Source organism: Neophocaena asiaeorientalis, unplaced genomic scaffold (genome assembly GCF_003031525.2).
Source record: "Neophocaena asiaeorientalis asiaeorientalis breed wild unplaced genomic scaffold, Neophocaena_asiaeorientalis_V1.1 scaffold379, whole genome shotgun sequence".
Lineage (NCBI taxonomy): Eukaryota > Metazoa > Chordata > Mammalia > Artiodactyla > Phocoenidae > Neophocaena > Neophocaena asiaeorientalis.
The window spans coordinates 2,144,997-2,162,945 of record NW_020172145.1 but is presented as its reverse complement, the minus strand read 5'-3'; positions in this window follow the sequence as shown (position 1 = coordinate 2,162,945).

Sequence of the window (17,949 nt, the reverse complement as noted above, 5' to 3'; positions counted from 1 at the left end):
TTAGCATGGATACTTTTCTATATATCCACCTCATTTTACCTTCTACAAATAGTCTCTCTTTCTGTGACCTTTCACTCTCATGGTATCATCTTAGCATGTAAGGATTAAAGAAAAGCTTTGTAATCCTATACTTGATATAACCTAAGATCTTACAGACTACCAGAAAGCAAAGGATCTTGTTGAGGTGAGCTGTTTTGTTTAGAAGCAGACCAAGCAGAAAAGTTGAATTGTATTATGAGAAGTATGACATTGTCCATTTCAATTGAATGACACGTATTTCACAATTATGATTATAGTTTCTGAACTGTCCTTACAATCCACATGGGACAAAGAATATATAGGTTTAGGTAAATAGCTATATGTGGATATGTAAATGTTCAGTTACTAGATTTTGAAGTTGAAAGAATGAGCAAGAATGCATAAGGGACTCATTTCATTTAATATTTTTCTGGTCGTGACATGAGACTCTTGGGACTTCCTTCCAGAGCAGAAAATCACTTCAACCAGAGCTATGGGCTTGGCTAGGCTCCACGGGGATGAGAAACACAGGAAGGAAGAAAAGACAGATCATAACAGATAAATGGGAACTGACAGCACTGCCCAAGAGTCTCAATGTAGCTTAGATGAAATGACACGCTATAAATTAAACCCTGTGATTCCTGTAAAAAATCTGACATATAAGGTTGACTGAACTGGGAAAAAACTGGGTTAAGTCAAAGCGTATTTCTGTAGAAGTCAAGGCTGCCTTCAGTTTCAGGTCTTCCTTCTTACGCTGTGCTGGTTTCATATTAACAATAATGGGAGTTGTTTCCTTATCAAGTTACCAACGTCTGTAAGCCTGGGATTGGAGTCCTGGGGGCCCGAGGAGGGTCAGTAGTTGAGCACAGTGGCCACATCTGCCATGAAGGGTGGCATCGCTGTTTACTGCTTTTCCACCCCTCCATGTGGGAGGATTATGCTTGCTTCATCCCACTGACATTTGGCTTAGCCATGTAGCTTGTTTTGCCTACTGGAATATATGTGGCCCTGGTATTGCAACTCCTGGAGAGAAGCTCTAAGAGCCCTGACATGGGTGTGACGTTGCTTTTTTTTTTTTTTTTCTCTCTCTGCCATGGGAACAGCTGTGCATAAGATAGAGATTTTTTGGTATTGCTTTTTCTTTATCCTAGACTTCAGACTGTATGAGGAAGCACAGCACTGCTAACCAGTAGTCAACATGTAATATGAGAGAGAAATTGCCTTGTTTTTGTAAGTCATCGAGAGCGATTTTCATTGTTACTGCAGCATAATCTAACAAAAACTGACTAATACACCTCACATTCATAGTATAGAAACAAGGAAGTCAACTGCAATGTGAGGAATACATTGGGTCCGGAGACGGTAACCAAAACTATTTGGTCAGGAGCTGGGCAAACTCTGGAAAAGAACAGGGAATCAGAACAAAGGTGGAAGCAAAGCCAGGGGTCCGTTGATAGTTTCTGTGATCATAGATGAAATTACCAAGGCTTACTTATTTGTGTTTGCTTATGTCTTTAGCTGCAGTGTTATCTGGTAGGTGAGCTGATCATCCTCAAACTAACCCCATTTCCATCTAATATTTTACTTTCTCTCAGAAATTTCCAGAAACTGCAATAAATTCAATACTCTCAGGAGCAGTTGCTCCAGAGCAGAGATAGGTTTATGGCAAAACCATTGTAAATAAATTAATCTCTTCTTGGCCTCTTCTGTCCCATTTTGGGAGTGACTGGCTCAAACAGGGCAGGAATATATCACTCCAGCTTATATTAAGAGGTTCTTGAGTGGACAAGAATCAGGAATATTGACTACAAGGGAAAGATGAGTGAGGGCTGTGCTATATCCTTAAATTCACTTACATCAGCATGGAAACTGCCACTCATTCTCTGTAGACATCCATCCCTGGGGACTTCGTCACTGGGATGAGAAAGGTAAATGCACAGTGAGTCTTCTGCCGATGTCTTGTGATGGGTAGAACTAGACTGATGATCACAGTTTATTATTTCTTATGGTTGGAGCGTGTGTGTGTGTGTGTCTGTGTGTCTGTGTGTGTCTGTGTGTGAATGCAACATTATTTTCTGGAATTTTGTCATTATAACCCTAAATGTCATCAGAAGGATGCTGTACCTCTAGCGGGCTAATTTAGAGAACATCAAAGGACATTGTCTCTGACTTTAATAAGATCTTATACATAGACAAAACTTAGCAGACAGCCACGTTCAAGCTTACTGTTTTCAGTTTAAAGAAATTTCTTATCTGAAATATTTCATTTTGTCTCACACAAATTGAAAAATTTTTTTAAATCAGAGAAATTATTATTTCTCAGACTGTAAAATCCAAAATCAGATTTAATATAAATAATGAATACTTATATATGTATATAAGCTATTAAATTTTAACAGAAATTAAACTCTAAGAAAGACCAGTTAATTTTTAAATGCTTCAGTTAATTTTTAAATGGCATCATTATCTCTTCACTCCCTCACACTGCTTTTAATTATTCCCCTTTGAATTGAAGACATTGGCTATAATTAATTTTTTGAAAAGATGTTATGTGGGAAATAGAAAACATCAATGTATAACTTTTGCATCGCGTCTGTTCAAGGGGTAATTAATTTTCATAAGACATAATAAGGAAATTTAATGAAAGGCAATTCTTACTTTATTCCCACTTTAATCCCGAAGGAAATCCAGATGTTAGGAACTTACTATTTTCTTGCTTTCACAGAGTATTCAGAGATTTTTATTAGGGGAAAAACAATGAATCTTTCATGCCAAAAAATATTCCGTAGTGTATTACAACAATGACTATTCCTGGACCCCCAATTTAGAGAAATTCAGAGAGCATCTGGACATATCACACTCCCAAGTACATCTTTTCCATACTTTTTCTTGAGGCTTAGATTTTATTGCTACCATAAATGATTACACTCTGTGCTTAAAGAGTACATTAAAGAAGGGAAATGTGTTGGTCTGATGTGTTTGCGGCAGAGGATTTCAAATATTCCTGACTTGTTGATGCACAGCGAACCCTCACCATTTGAATGATCCCTCCAGGGAACTTGTCAGTCCTCAGATTCTTGAATACCTATTTAGCATATGATTTCCTCTGTAAAACAAATAAAGGATAACAGAGAGAGAACAATAACACTGTGTTGAATGTGACTCCAGCTTGAAGTACTTGTAATAATAATCCATGTCTCAGCAAAATGACAAACTGACCATGTATCCTGGAACTTTGGGCTCACTCCTGAAACGTAAACTATGAATGTTAAATCTACAATGCCAAGAGTCTACTTTATTTTTCTGTAAAAATGCATATAACTGCCTGGTAGATATTTTGTGTTCAAATAGAAATTTTGGCGCTGGAAAGTGTAGGTAAGAGCTTTACATTCCTGGAATGTAATACAATGTTTCCATCAGATAGTAGGGATGGGCAGTGATTAAAAAAGATCAGTTCAGAATGGAACCTGAACAGTGTTCTGTGATTTTGCCTTTTAAAGAAGACAAATAACTTGCAGTACTGAATATTTAGATTAAATATTTTATAAATGCATGCATTTTCATAATACTAGTAGTGTAAGCTTATTACCCCAAACTTTAAAAATTCTCCCAAGTCAATAACACTGCAGCTGTTCTCAGGTTGGATTATTTCCTTTTGTCTTTTTCTTTAGGCAGAAATGATTTATTTTAAATCTAAGGTGTTTATATTAATATAGCTACATGTACATAGTATTTACTGATGTTTCATCACCAAGGTCGATTGTATAATTAAATTTATCTTAGGGAAGAAGAGACTAAGATACAAACTACTATGTATGAAATAGATAAGCAACAAGGATATATTGTATAGCATAGAGAATTATAGTCATTATCTTTTAATAACTTTTAATGGAGTATAATCTGTAAAAATATTGAATTTCTGTGCTGTGCACCTGAACCTAATATAATATTGTAAATACTATACATCAATTAAAAAAAGAGTAGTTACCCTATTTGGTCTGATGAATATAGCCAGTAAGAAGTAGAGTTGGTAATTTGAACCTAAATCTTTCTAATATCAGTCTCCTATGCTTCCCTTTATATCTAAGCTTAGTGAAACAATATATCTAAGTTAGGAAACAAAATAAGCAAAAATACATTTCTTTTTTCTTAATAGGTTGACTATAACAAGAACATGCAATGACACCACTAACAATATCGACAACAAAGCTTATTGAGAGCTTGTAGCTGCTTACGGTTCAGCATACTCTCAGAGGTAATTTCCTGAGCAAAGATAGATCCATTCTCTCCTCCACATTTTCCTCCTCCTCTTTCTTTCTCCCTTCTCCTTCCACTCCTCCACTCTCCATCTTTTCCTTGGTCTCTCTCTTTATTCCCTGGATTCTCTCTACATTCTTTCTCTCTGTTCTCTCTCTCATGCAGATTTTTTAGTGTGTCTCCTCTGTCTCTTTCTCACTCTCTTATTTTTATTTTTCCCTTTCTATCTCTTTGCCGTTATTTTAAGCCTGATGCTAAAAAAAAACAACAAAAAAAGACAAAAGATCCATGTGACCTAGGTTATGTGATCATTAAAGTTTCTAGACAAAACAAACATAGAACAGGCTATTGAATGATTTTTAAAAAAATATAGAGAGACCCATGCCTCTGAGGTCAGAAAAATTGGAAATAATTCGATTTTAAAATGTAAGCTTTGTTTTCAGGTTGAACTGTTATGGATTACAGTTTTATAGATCATAAAGATCAAATAGTGCCTCTTGTTGTTCAACCTAGTATTATTTCTTGAACTTTGAATTTTTGTGAAGAATTTACTGACTGCTTTCTAAGGTGCAGCATATATTTTAGTTTCTAAAGATACTCAGAGGATTTGGAGGAGCCACAGTACAATAGCCTTAATCAGAATTTGTCTCCCTGCTGTCATTAGTTGTCGGAGTTAAGTTTCATAGTAGCATTTACCATGTTCCTTTAAACAAAAAATCAGCCATTATATCTCACTAGAAACATAGTAAAATATTAATTTCTGTCTTCTAATTGTCACATTTCTGAGAAAAATAACTACGAAAACAGCCAAGAGTCAATAACAGACTCTTTTCTGTAATTATTCCTTATTTCATCCCAGAGTAACTTAATAGACATAAATCAAATATCTGTAGAGAGATGGGATTGGTGTTCCAGAAGAGGGTCAGGATTGCAGAAGTATGTTTAGTTAGGCTCAAAGATGACAGTTGCCAACTAAGGGTACCACTTTCTATTTCCCTCCACCACACACACGCACACACACACACACACACACACACACACACACACACACACATACATATCTTTCATTCCTAATTTCTGCCCTAAGGTAACTTGAATTTTGTTGGAGGATATAGACAGTAATCAAGCAAAGTATAGGTAAGTAAGATAATTAAAGGGCTGTGATAAGTAGTTCTGTAAAAGAGTAAACATTTGAGAGTGATAGAGTAACTTAGGGAAGCCATTTTTTTTTAATGGAATGGCCAAGAACAGCCTTTCTGGAAAACATTCTTGAGACCTGAAAGATGAGAAATAATGCACTCCAAGAAGAGTTTGGAGAGTATTTCAGACTCAAGGAACTAACTGCACGTGTCCAAACTCAGAGGTGGGAGGGAGCTAGCCAGGTACTAAATGCGATAACCTCATGAGTGTTGTTAGATCCCAGTAAGTGGGAAAATACATGAGATGAAGGTGGAGAGATAGGCATGAACCAAACATTTCTTTACTTCTTTTTCTAGACATGTTATCCACATCTTACCATGCATATTAAACTGCACCCGTAACCCTAATTAAATATAACTTTTCCACAACTAATTGTGTTGTATTGCTAGTTGACATGGCAATCTTAGACTTTAAAATAAACATGAATTAATTCTTATTTTGTGTATTTAAAGATATTTTTTTGCCTCAATGATTAATTTTCTTAAGTCCCAAACATTGTGGCACATCCTTGAAAGGTTCCCAGGATCTGGACACTGAAGCTTTAGCATCTGTTGGATAAAATTGCCTTGTTGGGTAAAACAGTGGCTTGGAGAGAGGCAAGAGGCAAGGATGCCAGCAAAGGTGCCCTTGCCACCTCAGAGAAGATTGGGCCTCAGGTTATGGTGATGGAGTTTAGATGGAAATACGGGAGCAGGTCAGAGATACATTTTAGTGGTTGAACTTACAGGTTTGGTAAGAGCTGACATATAAGGAAATGAGTGAAAGAAATGAATGAAAGATTCCTATAAGATTCTTAGCTTGAGCAACTGGGAGAATAATAAAGTCATTTACTGAGATAGGGAAGATTGTAATCAGTAGTTCTTAAACCTTTGGTCTCGAGACCTCTTTGAATGTTAAAAATTATTGAGGATACCCAGAGCTTTTGTGTGGATAATATATATCAATATTTACCATATTCAAAATTAAAACTGAGAAATGTTATAAATATTGATTCATTTAAAATATAACTAGTAAATATTCACATGTGAAATATAACATATTTTATAAAAACAGCTCTATTTTCTAAAGCAAGAAAAAAGGATGAAAAGAATGGTATTGTTTTATATTTTTCACAATTTCTTTAATGTCTGACCTAATGGAATACAGTTGGATTCACATATCTATTTCTGCATCAGTCTGATGTGATATCACACTTCCTGTAGCTTTTGGAAAGCATCACTGTGTATTTATGAGAGTGGTGGTGAAAAGGCAAAGAGTGTCTTAGCATAATTATGAGACTAGTTTTGACCTTGTGAATCCCTAGGGTCCCTGGACCACACATACCTCTGACTTAAGGTGACTCTCAAACTTCTTTTCTCCCATTCTCACTTTATTTCTTTTCTTCTGAAGATAAATAGTTTTATACAACTTTGTTTCTTTGCTCTTCTCCCAACCTTGAACTGCCCTTATAGGAAATTCTAGTACATTTATATCTAAATCTAGATAGCTTTTCTGGAAATCCTACCCCCTAATTCTCATTTCCCTACCCACCATTCACTGGGCTTACAGAAATTTATAACCTTACATTTGGTTTTCCTAACTCATCCTTCTTTGCTATTTTATGACTGAAGGAGAATGTTTCATAGGACCAAAGGAGGCAGGCTCTACTGTCTGTCTCCAAACTTGATTCTCAGCATGGAAGCCAGTTTGGCACTATACCCCTGGACATCTCCCATTATCCCAACTTCATTTCTTATAGTTACTTTGCTCTGTTAATGGAACCAGTTCTGTTCAGGAAGGGTAGACTGGCAACTATGAAATGTTTTTAACCAGGAAATCAAACTACATTTTCAGATATTTGATTTTGCTCTTGGCAGACCGAACGTTCTGTACACTTAGATGCATGACTTTATAATATTCAGTCTCTTGAGAAAGCATCCTTTTATGTTATAGCTCTTGGCTTGAACAAACAGAACAAACACAGCATAGGAAAGAACAGGGGGTATATTTATGAAACCTGATCTCACAGTTCAACAACTACTAACACATACAACTGCAGAAAGTACGCTTTTCTCTCAAAGGATAATTTTGACCTGTAATGGAGATCTGGTCTTCTGGGACTAAACTACAGAATGGCACAAACTTCCCCAGTGTTAAAGTGCTAGTCAGAAAGTTGCTTTTTCCTGGATGTTAAAGGGGATTGCTGTGTGTTAGGAGAGTCCATTCACTTAAAGGATGAGCATTTTATCCTAATTATATCTGTTTTCATCAAATAGGAATACATCCTAAAATAATGATATGAGTGAGGAAATCTTTGTTAAAATTGTTACTAAATATGAAGTTAAAATAAGAAGGTTTAGATTATCAGAGAATTGACATGTACTAACCTCTTACCACGTGCCAGGACTTGGCACTCAAGAATCCTTGCTTTTCAGTTTGCTCATTTCTCATTTACTTCAGTTGTGATCATTCCTGCCCTGGCCCAGTGTGTTTGGGTTAAATTACAGAGAAGACATTCTTCATTGAGGGTACCTATTCACTCACTCAATAAATCAATTAATCCAATATTTATGAGTATCTGCTATATTCAGGTTCTGGAAAGACAAAAATGAAAAAGAGTTGGTCTCTGCCATCAAAGGGGTCATGAGCTGACAGGAAAAAGAGTTGTAGGAGATGTAAAGCAAAGAGTGTGATAAGTGAAGACTGCAGATGGCAGGAAATCTGACTCTTCTAAGCAAGACAGTCTCTATAGGAGTAGATAACATTTTAGTTGGGCCTTGATATATTAGCAGGATTTCAGGGGGTGAGAAAGGAGAAGGGAAGGAGAGATGAGAACGACCAAGAAAAGAGAATATTTTGCATGGAAAAGATAGTGTTAGCAAACTGGACAGGTAAAATAGGCCTCATGTGTTCAGCAGCCAGCTCTGAACCTGTTTTCCGTAGAATTTAAGACATTAAAAAATTAAATACATATTATATGTTTGATAAAGCCGGTAGGATATAAGATAATCATTCATGTGTTCCTTCTCATTCATGCAAACAGGTTTCTAAAGTATTTCTTGATAGGAATATTTAACTTGACTAACTTGTTAACTCTGAAAAATAAGGGTAGCTGTATTAAGTAAGCTTGTGGAGGCCTCGTCAATATTTCTATCTTTGATAAAATTCAGCAATAACCATCTTACATACGTCAGGAAAGACCATGTGTTAACATTTTGCATAGTATGTATTATCAATTTCCACTGAATATCTCTTCCTGGAAGAAACTTGGTAGAAGAGCCCACCTACCAAGTTTCAGTGAGATTTCTGTAAACTCTTCTTGCTTTGGGGCAGATAATATATATGCCAAGAATCATTTGTTTCCTAAATCTAGTTCTCTTTCCAAATGTTCAAGGCCTTTTTGAGTTTATGACTCCAGAAATAACAACTCTCACCTGGCCAGTCCTGCCTCCTGCCTGTTTTTATCACCTCCTTCTGTAGAAAGCAAGTCTCAGGCCTAGATTTGCTTTCACTTCTTTTCTTGAGCCTTCACTGTAAAACTTCTATCCCTGCTCTGCTGTACCTAACTTCATTCATTCATTCACTCACAAATATTTACTGAGCATATATTCATTTATTAGAGACTGTATGCCAGAAATAAAACAGTGAACAAGGTCAGACATGATTTCTGATTTCTGATTTATTTCTGTATACCAGAAATAAAACAGTGAACAAGGTCAGACATGATTTCTTCTCTTTCTAATTCAGTATGAGACAACTGTCAAGTAATTCACCTATACTGGACCCACATCCTCCAGTTTGTCAGAAAGTGAAATAGATGTAAAGTGCAATGTTCTTAGATCAATGGCAGTTTGAGAAGATTAATACAGAAAAACATAAAAACCTACAAGACCATTTATTGTAGAAGAGGAGGAATGAAGTCAGTGTAGAAGGCAGGACAGTACTGAAGTCATCAGTCTTTAAAAGCACTTTGCTGTTTATTATCATGGCTGTTGGGCAACTTTTCAAAATGGTTAAAATAATCTTTATTAAGATTCAGTTTGCAAACATCAAGTCAGTTTAACACGTTTGAATTTGGAAATATAATAGGATTTCAATATAAGAAGTTCTGTATATTGTTCTAAAATAGTTACATAACAACATTTAAACCTTCCTGGCATCTCTCCTTGAAAATTCACATTAACAATTACCACAGTAACAGACTCTCTAAACTTTCACATGAAGTGTAATGCACTTAAATATCTCGAGTATTATGAATACAAGATGATGAGTTTTGAAATATTCTTGTTTTGGGGCTCAGTTTCTGTTGTTCGTTGTGTCATTCCAATCATTTATTAAAAACAGCCTAAATGATATAGTCTTTAATTCCAAACATTTTGCCAAATTCCATCTAAATTTAAACCTAACTCTCAATCCTGTTAGTGTTGAATTATTTTTCTTTATCTTCCTGATCAATTAATCAGCAGTCATCTACCATATACCCAGTACTGGAGTAAGCACACCGAAGGATACAGGAGAAATAGGAATACAAAAAGCTCTACATTAAGGAGCTTAAAAATGTACATATTAAGCTAGTACAAAATGAACCATAAATTATGAAATACAATTTGTGAGCAATAGAAAGAAGGGGCACCCGTGAACACTGGGTAAGGCAGGCCTTGAAGTGGGCCTGGAAGTGTAGAACAAATGTTTGAGGATGGCGATCTCTCATTGCTATTTCCACCTTCTCCATTTAAGACAAGGATACTAATAAGTATCCTTGTCTTAAAGGGAAAAGGGCTTTCTCGCTATTCTTTCTTATATCCTATTGCTGAACCTTAATTTTGCCCATTTATTTCCAGAGTTCCACATCTTAATTCTTTTCTTCCAAGCTCTGTAGAACCACGGAAAAATAATACAGACAGTGAATGCTCAGCATCTCCCAGATATTTTTTGTTTTGTTTTGTTTTTTTGTGGTACGTGGGCCTCTCACTGTTGTGGCCTCTCCCGTTGCAGAGCACAGGCTCCGGACATGCAGGCTCAGAGGCCATGGCTCACGGGCCCAGCCGCTCCACGGCATGTGGGATCTTCCTGGACCGGGACACGAACCCGTGTCCCCTGCATCGGCAGGCGGACTCTCAACCACTGTGCCACCAGGGAAGCCCCCCCAGATATTTTTTAAGGTTACACGTTTATACTTGTACATTGACTGTGGCAAAGAATTTGAAGTCTTTTCTTTGAAAGTGGAGAGTTCAGCAATATTTGGATAGAAATACTACTTGGACATCTCAATTTCCTTCTCTCTCTCTCTCTCAGGTTTCTTTACATGTTATCTAACATGTAAAGCAGTTTTTAACTGCTACAGATGATTGGCAAGGATGACAAACCTAACCTTGAATGGGTATCAAACCTAGACTAGAGCCTGTGGTCTGTGTGAAGGACTGTAAAGGATTCTCTGAAGATTATCCAAGGGAATCTGGGATTACGCAGTGGATCGTGGGGGTGCTATTTATAGGAGAGCTTCTAAAAGGAACTGTAAAGGGAGGTTTTGGAATCACACATCCCTGATTCTAGGAATAAGAACCCCTATACAAAGGAGGGTGATGTATGGCAGAAAATGAGGGGTTCCGAATATTGAAAGATGCATACCCTAAGGCACATGCCTGCTTCATCGTGTCAGATTGGGTTGAACTGGTCTCATATTACAGTCCAGAATAGAGCTGTACCGTAGCGTCCCATCTCTGCTTTGGGGGAAGAAGTTTGGGTTTCCAACAGATTTAGTTATAAATATGAAAAATACTAAGTTCTTTGTGCTTGTGGATGTGAAAAAACAACACCAAAAAAAGCCAACTGTTAACACTTAAAGGCCAACTCATCCAGAGCTGGTGCATTCTCTCTGGCATCAAAAGATGGGCTCCTTCAGTGGCCACGGGTATAAGAGAGAGATTGGACAGCCCGGTAAACAGATAATTAGAATAAAATGTAATAGGTCCTCTAAGCAGAGCACATCAGTGCTAATGGGAAGAGTGATTACTCTGTGAGTAGGATATGGCGGAATCCTGACTCAGGCAGTCAGTGCCGCTTGGACTAGAGTTCTCTGGGTAGAGAGGGGAGAAATAATGTGGAGGAATACTGGTAGGGCATGGCTGGATCAGTATACCCACAGGGAAACTTTTTTCTTCTTAATAATTATATGGGATGTAGCTAAAATTATTTTTTTGTGAAGCAATATGAGCCAGTGGCTTATTTTCTGGAAAATTCCTGTGTGTGGGGTGGGTGTGGGGGGATGTTCCTATCATCCCAAGACACCCCACTAGGGAAGATCAATAAAGTTCTGTGGTTCTTTTGAAACGATAAGACAAAATATATGCTCCATAAAATAATATACTCTCTCTGTCAGCTCTGGAATTATTGAATTAAGTTGGACCATTGGGCTAAATTCCAAATGACATTTGTTTTGTCTTTGTTTCGGTAAGAAATAATTAGAACAAGAGGTATGAGATATTTACCAAAAAATTATGAAAAGCTGCATAGGTAAAGAAAACATCAGCAATGAAGTATTAAGTGCAGGGAAACATGCATTTGTTTTCATTATTTCAGATAAATAGGAAAGGAAATGCTAATAAGATTGGGTTTCCTTTTAACACCTTGACAACTCCAACTGCTTTTCTTGATTGATATTAATTTACCATTAAATCAAAAATAATTTCCAAAAAATCAAATTTAAGTTAACTAAAAGCTTTTCAGTTAACATGAGCAAGTCAAAGAGTACTGAAATTAAACTTGAGAAAAAAAGTAAAAAGCATAACACGGAATAAGCCAAATTAGAAAGAAATGTCATGAGACCTCCCTTTTCTTTTATAGACTCCTTTCAAGTCTGGTGCTCCGAAATTTGCTTAACCTATCTATGTGGAACAGAAGAGTAAAATAATAAATGTAAAGTTAAAGTTTACGTTAAGGCTGAAGTTATTCTCACTGTTTGGGTAACCTGTAGAAGGAGCAGAAACCTCCCTGGGAATGTGTCCAGGTTCTGTAATGAGGGATCACTGGGTGAAAGATAAGCGTGACTCCGATTTATGGTGTCAGTACTATAGTTTTCTTTTTCCTTTTTTTCTTCTCATTTAGTCATGCATGCATCCTCTTTCATTCATCTGGTTCTATCATCTATTATTGCTTTATGGGTTTCTGCTATTTCACTTACTACCCAGGCATGTTACTCACCTTCTCTATACAAATGGTTTGCTCTAAAAAATAAGAAAATTAAAATAAAATAAAAAGAAAGAAAATGGAGATGACAAAATGTGGTGGGGAGCGCTTGATGACTTGTGTCCTTGCATGGGTGTGCTTAGAGCCATGTGGCATTCATTCTGTGAAAAATTCTCTAAGTTTGTTATTGTACAATCTCTATTTTTCTATGCTGTATTAATCTTTGCACGTTTCTTTTACTTTTCTGAGGAAAATTAAAATTCCCTGAAAGCTTACTTCATACGTAGGGAAATAGGAAATTGATCATTGACACAAGTAATTAAATATATCAAGGATATATTCTTATGATTGGGTTAAGTTAAATAACTAAACATGGCCAGTTTAGTGCTAATTTCTTTTTTTTTTAATGGCATCTGACTTCTGTAGTTTTCAGAATCCTTTATTGATATTAATTTATTAGTAATGCTAATGTATTACTGAAAGAAACCCAACACTTTCCCTTTCTTGAGAGAGAGGACCTCTTTTCCTGCATTTTTGAAAGCTCCACTGTGGCCCTGGCCTCCTGCCCTTCTCAAGTTATCTCACACTCTGGGGAATGGTCATTTTCTTCATATTGTACCAACGTGTTTGCACATGTGAGTATGCATGTGTGTGTGCGTGTGCATATGTGTCGGGGGAAGATGGCGGGTCTGTGATATCAGTGGTTTTGGTGGGGAATGAGAAAGAAGATTTAAAACCTCCATATCACGTAAAATTATATATCCAACCAGAGCTACTACTAAACTATCTTTAATTCATCTCCACTTTGGGGGGAGTTAAGTCCTCTTACCTGGACTGTCATATTAGCTTCTTAACAAATTTTCCTGCTTTTAGTCTTTATATCTGTGATATGTTGTATTTCACTGAGTGGCCAGAGTTGTCTTCACAAAACAAATCTGTTCATTTCAATTCTTGTATTCGAAGCCTTCTGTGACTCCCATTTGCTCTAGGATAAACCCCACCCTTCTTAGCAGGTGATTACATGTCATCCACAACGTGTTGCCACTCAAGTTTTACAGCTGTATCCTGTATCATTCTGCCTGCTTTGCCCCCAGCCCCCTCATCTAGTACTACCGCTGTATCAGACTATCATCCCAGAATGAACTTCCATGACGCCCTGCCCAGTCTTTCATCAGCACAGAAGGCAAACATTTCCCTCCATGTTCATTTGCTAAAATGTTACTCATCCCTCAAGACCGAGTGAATGTCCCCTTCTCTCATCTATTCCAGGCCAAATTTGTCATTCCCTCATCTGTGGGTTTGCAGCACTCTGTTTTTATCTGTATTATAGCAATGGGGATTTTTATCCTGGATTTTATGGAAGAGTTCTGATTCCCAATAATCTATCCTGTTGTCAGACAGTTTTTCACAAGATTTGGTTCTGAATGTATGCTCCTGATGATTATGGAATTTATATTATGCCTGATATGTCTAAAGTATATACAAACCTGATTTTCTACCTCCTTAGTTTTATCTTTCTGGAAAAAGGCAGTGTACAAGTGAATCATTATTTATAAACCAAATACTCTGCTTTTCCCTCCCCATCTGCCAAATGTAATCTCCTGAATGATGAGCAAAGACCAAATATCTGTCTTTCATATTGTCTCTATCTCTGTCTGTCTGTCTCTCCCTTACTTTCTCCCCTCTCTTATTGTCCTTGACAGACCCTAGTCCCATTCATAACTTAGTAACTAGGTGTTGAGTTGAAATGAATTGATCAAATAAGAGAAAAAGCCCAGCTGGTTAACTACTCCAGTGATAATGTTCCTGAGGTCCATTCTTCTGGGAAGCAGCTGGATGATTACAGAAAGGATCAGGGAAATGTCCTGGCCTGCATAATGCAAGTAAATGCACTAGTGCTGAGAACAGTACTCGGCCCATGGCAAAAGTTCTTTTTTATTATTTGAAGGCGGTAATTAGGCTGTCTTCTTCTGTAGGCTAAGCATCCTCATTTTCTCATGATTTCCAGACCCCTTGCTCTGCTCTCTGTCTTCCTCCAGATTATTTCTGACTCACTGATGTTCTCATGAGAGTAAGATAAGCTCATTTGGTCACAGATTTTTGGTATATGTGTCTAATCAACCCAGAGTCTGGTGAGAACTTAGATTGGGGGAAAAAAAGGTACTATCTTCTCTTCCCTTCATCAAAAGCTAATCTCTACCTAAAATTTAGCACTTCCTTCAATTACAAATGTAGGCAACAAACTGCAGTAGGATTAGCAATACTTGTGACTTTGTAACTAACAGAAACCACATAGAATTTCATATCACATTATTGTTGTTAGAGATATTTGAAATTTTTATAAACTCATCTCTATTTTAAAATTAATTTTTGGTATCATTCTGTCCACTGCTAGATTATATATTAATACATCACGATATTTTTAGCATTTTGATAATGAATTTTAATATAATGCCCTTTATAATAGTCTGTATTTTATTTTATGCATTTAAAACCATTATTCTGAGAAAAAGTACACTTAACCATTTTGCCAAATGGCATGGAAAAGTGTGAGAACACATGGTTCTAGTGGAATTTAGAGCATATAGGTAAGAATATAACATTTACTTCCATTAATGAAGCCTTAGACTGAATTTCCTTTATATTTTTAATCATTATAAAATGATATATATTCATAGCTTCATATGGTTGCGGTGTTTACAAAATGCAATGTTCAAGTCTCCCAACCCTACCCACTCCCCAGAGATAACCACTGTGATTGATTGGGGCTATTTTTCTAGATATTTTCCATATACTTTAAAAATATAGCTCTATCTCTATGTCTGTACTTACATCTATCAATATCTAAATAGATAATATATAGTTATTGTAAGGGTGGAGAATTTTTTCATTCTTCCCTTCTAGGTTGTTTGGCTAGTCTAATAACTAAATTGACATAGGACAGATTAATAGGAGAAAAACAAATTTAATTTTGTACATACGGGAGTCCAATAGAAATATGAGATCCAAAGGCAATAAGGCAATTGAGGCTTATATGTCATCTTGAACTAAGGAATAGAATGGGACCTGAGGCTTCAAAGGGAGGAGGGCAGTTAACAGGATGATAAGAAGAGTGCATGTTTGATAATCAGATGTTTGCCCTGGTAGGAAGGTAAGTTATCTCTGGTAATAGCTCTTTTTCTGCACCATGCCCCTTATCTAAATTCTTAAGAATTTAAGAAAGTTAAATTAAGATTAAGTTAATAGAGAGGTAAAAGTTTTTCCTGAGTCTGCTGGGTCTTGAGTGCCTTCAGCTCAAAATAATCCACACGCTAAAGTGGCACATCTTGGGGTGGCATATTCTGCTCCCCTTCATTAAATGTATTTATAAATATATTTATTGTATATGTGTAAATATATGTATATGTGTACACTATTATATATGTTAGTATACTGTCACATACGATTTATATTATCTTATGCATACTGCTTCCACTCTGCACTGACTTTTATATAGCCAAGTTGTACTCTTGGCTGAGACTGTTTTTTGTGGTCAAGAAACTTTCTAAGTCTTTTCATTTCTATTACCATTAAACACTATTTTCTTCCATTATAAATTAAACCAATGTTTTAAACTAAACATTCTTGTGGTACAGAATTTTTAAAATTTATCACTGCTAATTTTGAGTTTTGACTGCCATAACCTAATCAAATCTTTTAGAATTCTAAATATGCTTCCCAACATATCAGTTATCACTGTCATCTCTGTGTAATTGTCAAATGTCCTTAAATCATTTCAACAAACATGTACTGAGTGACTGTCATTTGTCAGATAGTATTCTAAGCACTTTTCATGTATTTTTGCATTTAGTACTTCCAACAACCTTATGAGATGGGTACTATTATTATCTCCATTTTAAAGATGAGGAAACTGAGGGATAGAGAAATTAAGTAACTTGCCCAAGGTTTACAGTACTAAGTACTTAGCTATGAACATAAATAAACATATCTCAGGCCAAAGAGTAGATTAAATTATTGGGTACAACTAGAGACCATGAATAGGGGTCAAGGAAACTGACTTCAGCTCAGTACATGGAGGAGTGAGTAGATAGGACTGTATCAAAAATTAATGAGCTCATTATCCCTAGTTACAGTTAGGACCCCAGGAAACTCCCTATCATGAATATTTTGAAGAGATATCTGCTTTAGCTGAGAGACTGGATAGATGACCCTTAAGTCTCTTTCTACTCTAGGGTTCTGTGGAATTGATGCACATAAATATCTTAACTTCTTTCTCTCAGCATTACTTCTATATGCTATGTCCCTAATTCTTTCTGTTTTAATGAATTGTTCTTAAAAAGTGTTAAATTTCTGCCACTAGAATTGACTTTTCACAAAAACATGGTTTATGCCCATTTTAATCACAGACAGTACATTGTTTTAAGTGAATCTCCTCACACAAGAAATCATGGCATCCATGCCTCTTTGAAACTGGATTTCAGAAATACTTCGAAGGGGAAAAGCTTTTGGAGCAGTCAAATTTGCATCACCTACTTAGTCGACTTCTGTGATTGTCTTATTTTCTATTGTGTTGCACTTCCCAATCTTGCAGCTGTGTTGATTATTATGTATTAGGCATCTGCTTATGACCTTGTCCTGGGTCTTTCCCTTGATCATCTTAATCCTAATGAAAAGAAAAGAAAAGGCAGCATCATTCGAAGTAACAGACTTCGTTTCCTTACTTTCAGACTGACTTCCTGATACTTGTTTGGCCTGCCACATTTTTTCGGGGTCCCTAGACATGAAGGTCAGTGTTTATTACCAGTAATGAATTGGTCATTGGGCCAATTTTGTTTTCTGAATTTCTTTTTATTTATTTTTTTATATAGCAGGTTCTTATTAGTTATCCATTTTATACATATTAGTGTATGTATGTCAATCCCAGTCTCCCAATTCATCACACCAACGTCCCCCACCACTTTCTCCCCTTGGTGTCCACACATTTGTTCTCTACATCTGTGTCTCAATTTCTACCCTGCAAACTAGCTCATCTGTACCATTTTTCTAGGTTCCACATATATGCGTTAATATGAGATATTTGTTTTTCTCTTTCTGACTTACTTCACTCTGTATGACAGTCTCTAGGTCCATCCACATATCTACAAATGACCCAGTTGTGTTCCTTTTTATAGCTGAAAAATATTCCATTGTATATATGTACCACATCTTCTTTATCCTTTTGTCTGTCAATGGGCATTTAGGTTGCTTCCATGACCTGGCTATTGTAAATAGTGCAGCAATAAACATTGGGGTGCATGTGTCTTTTTTTTT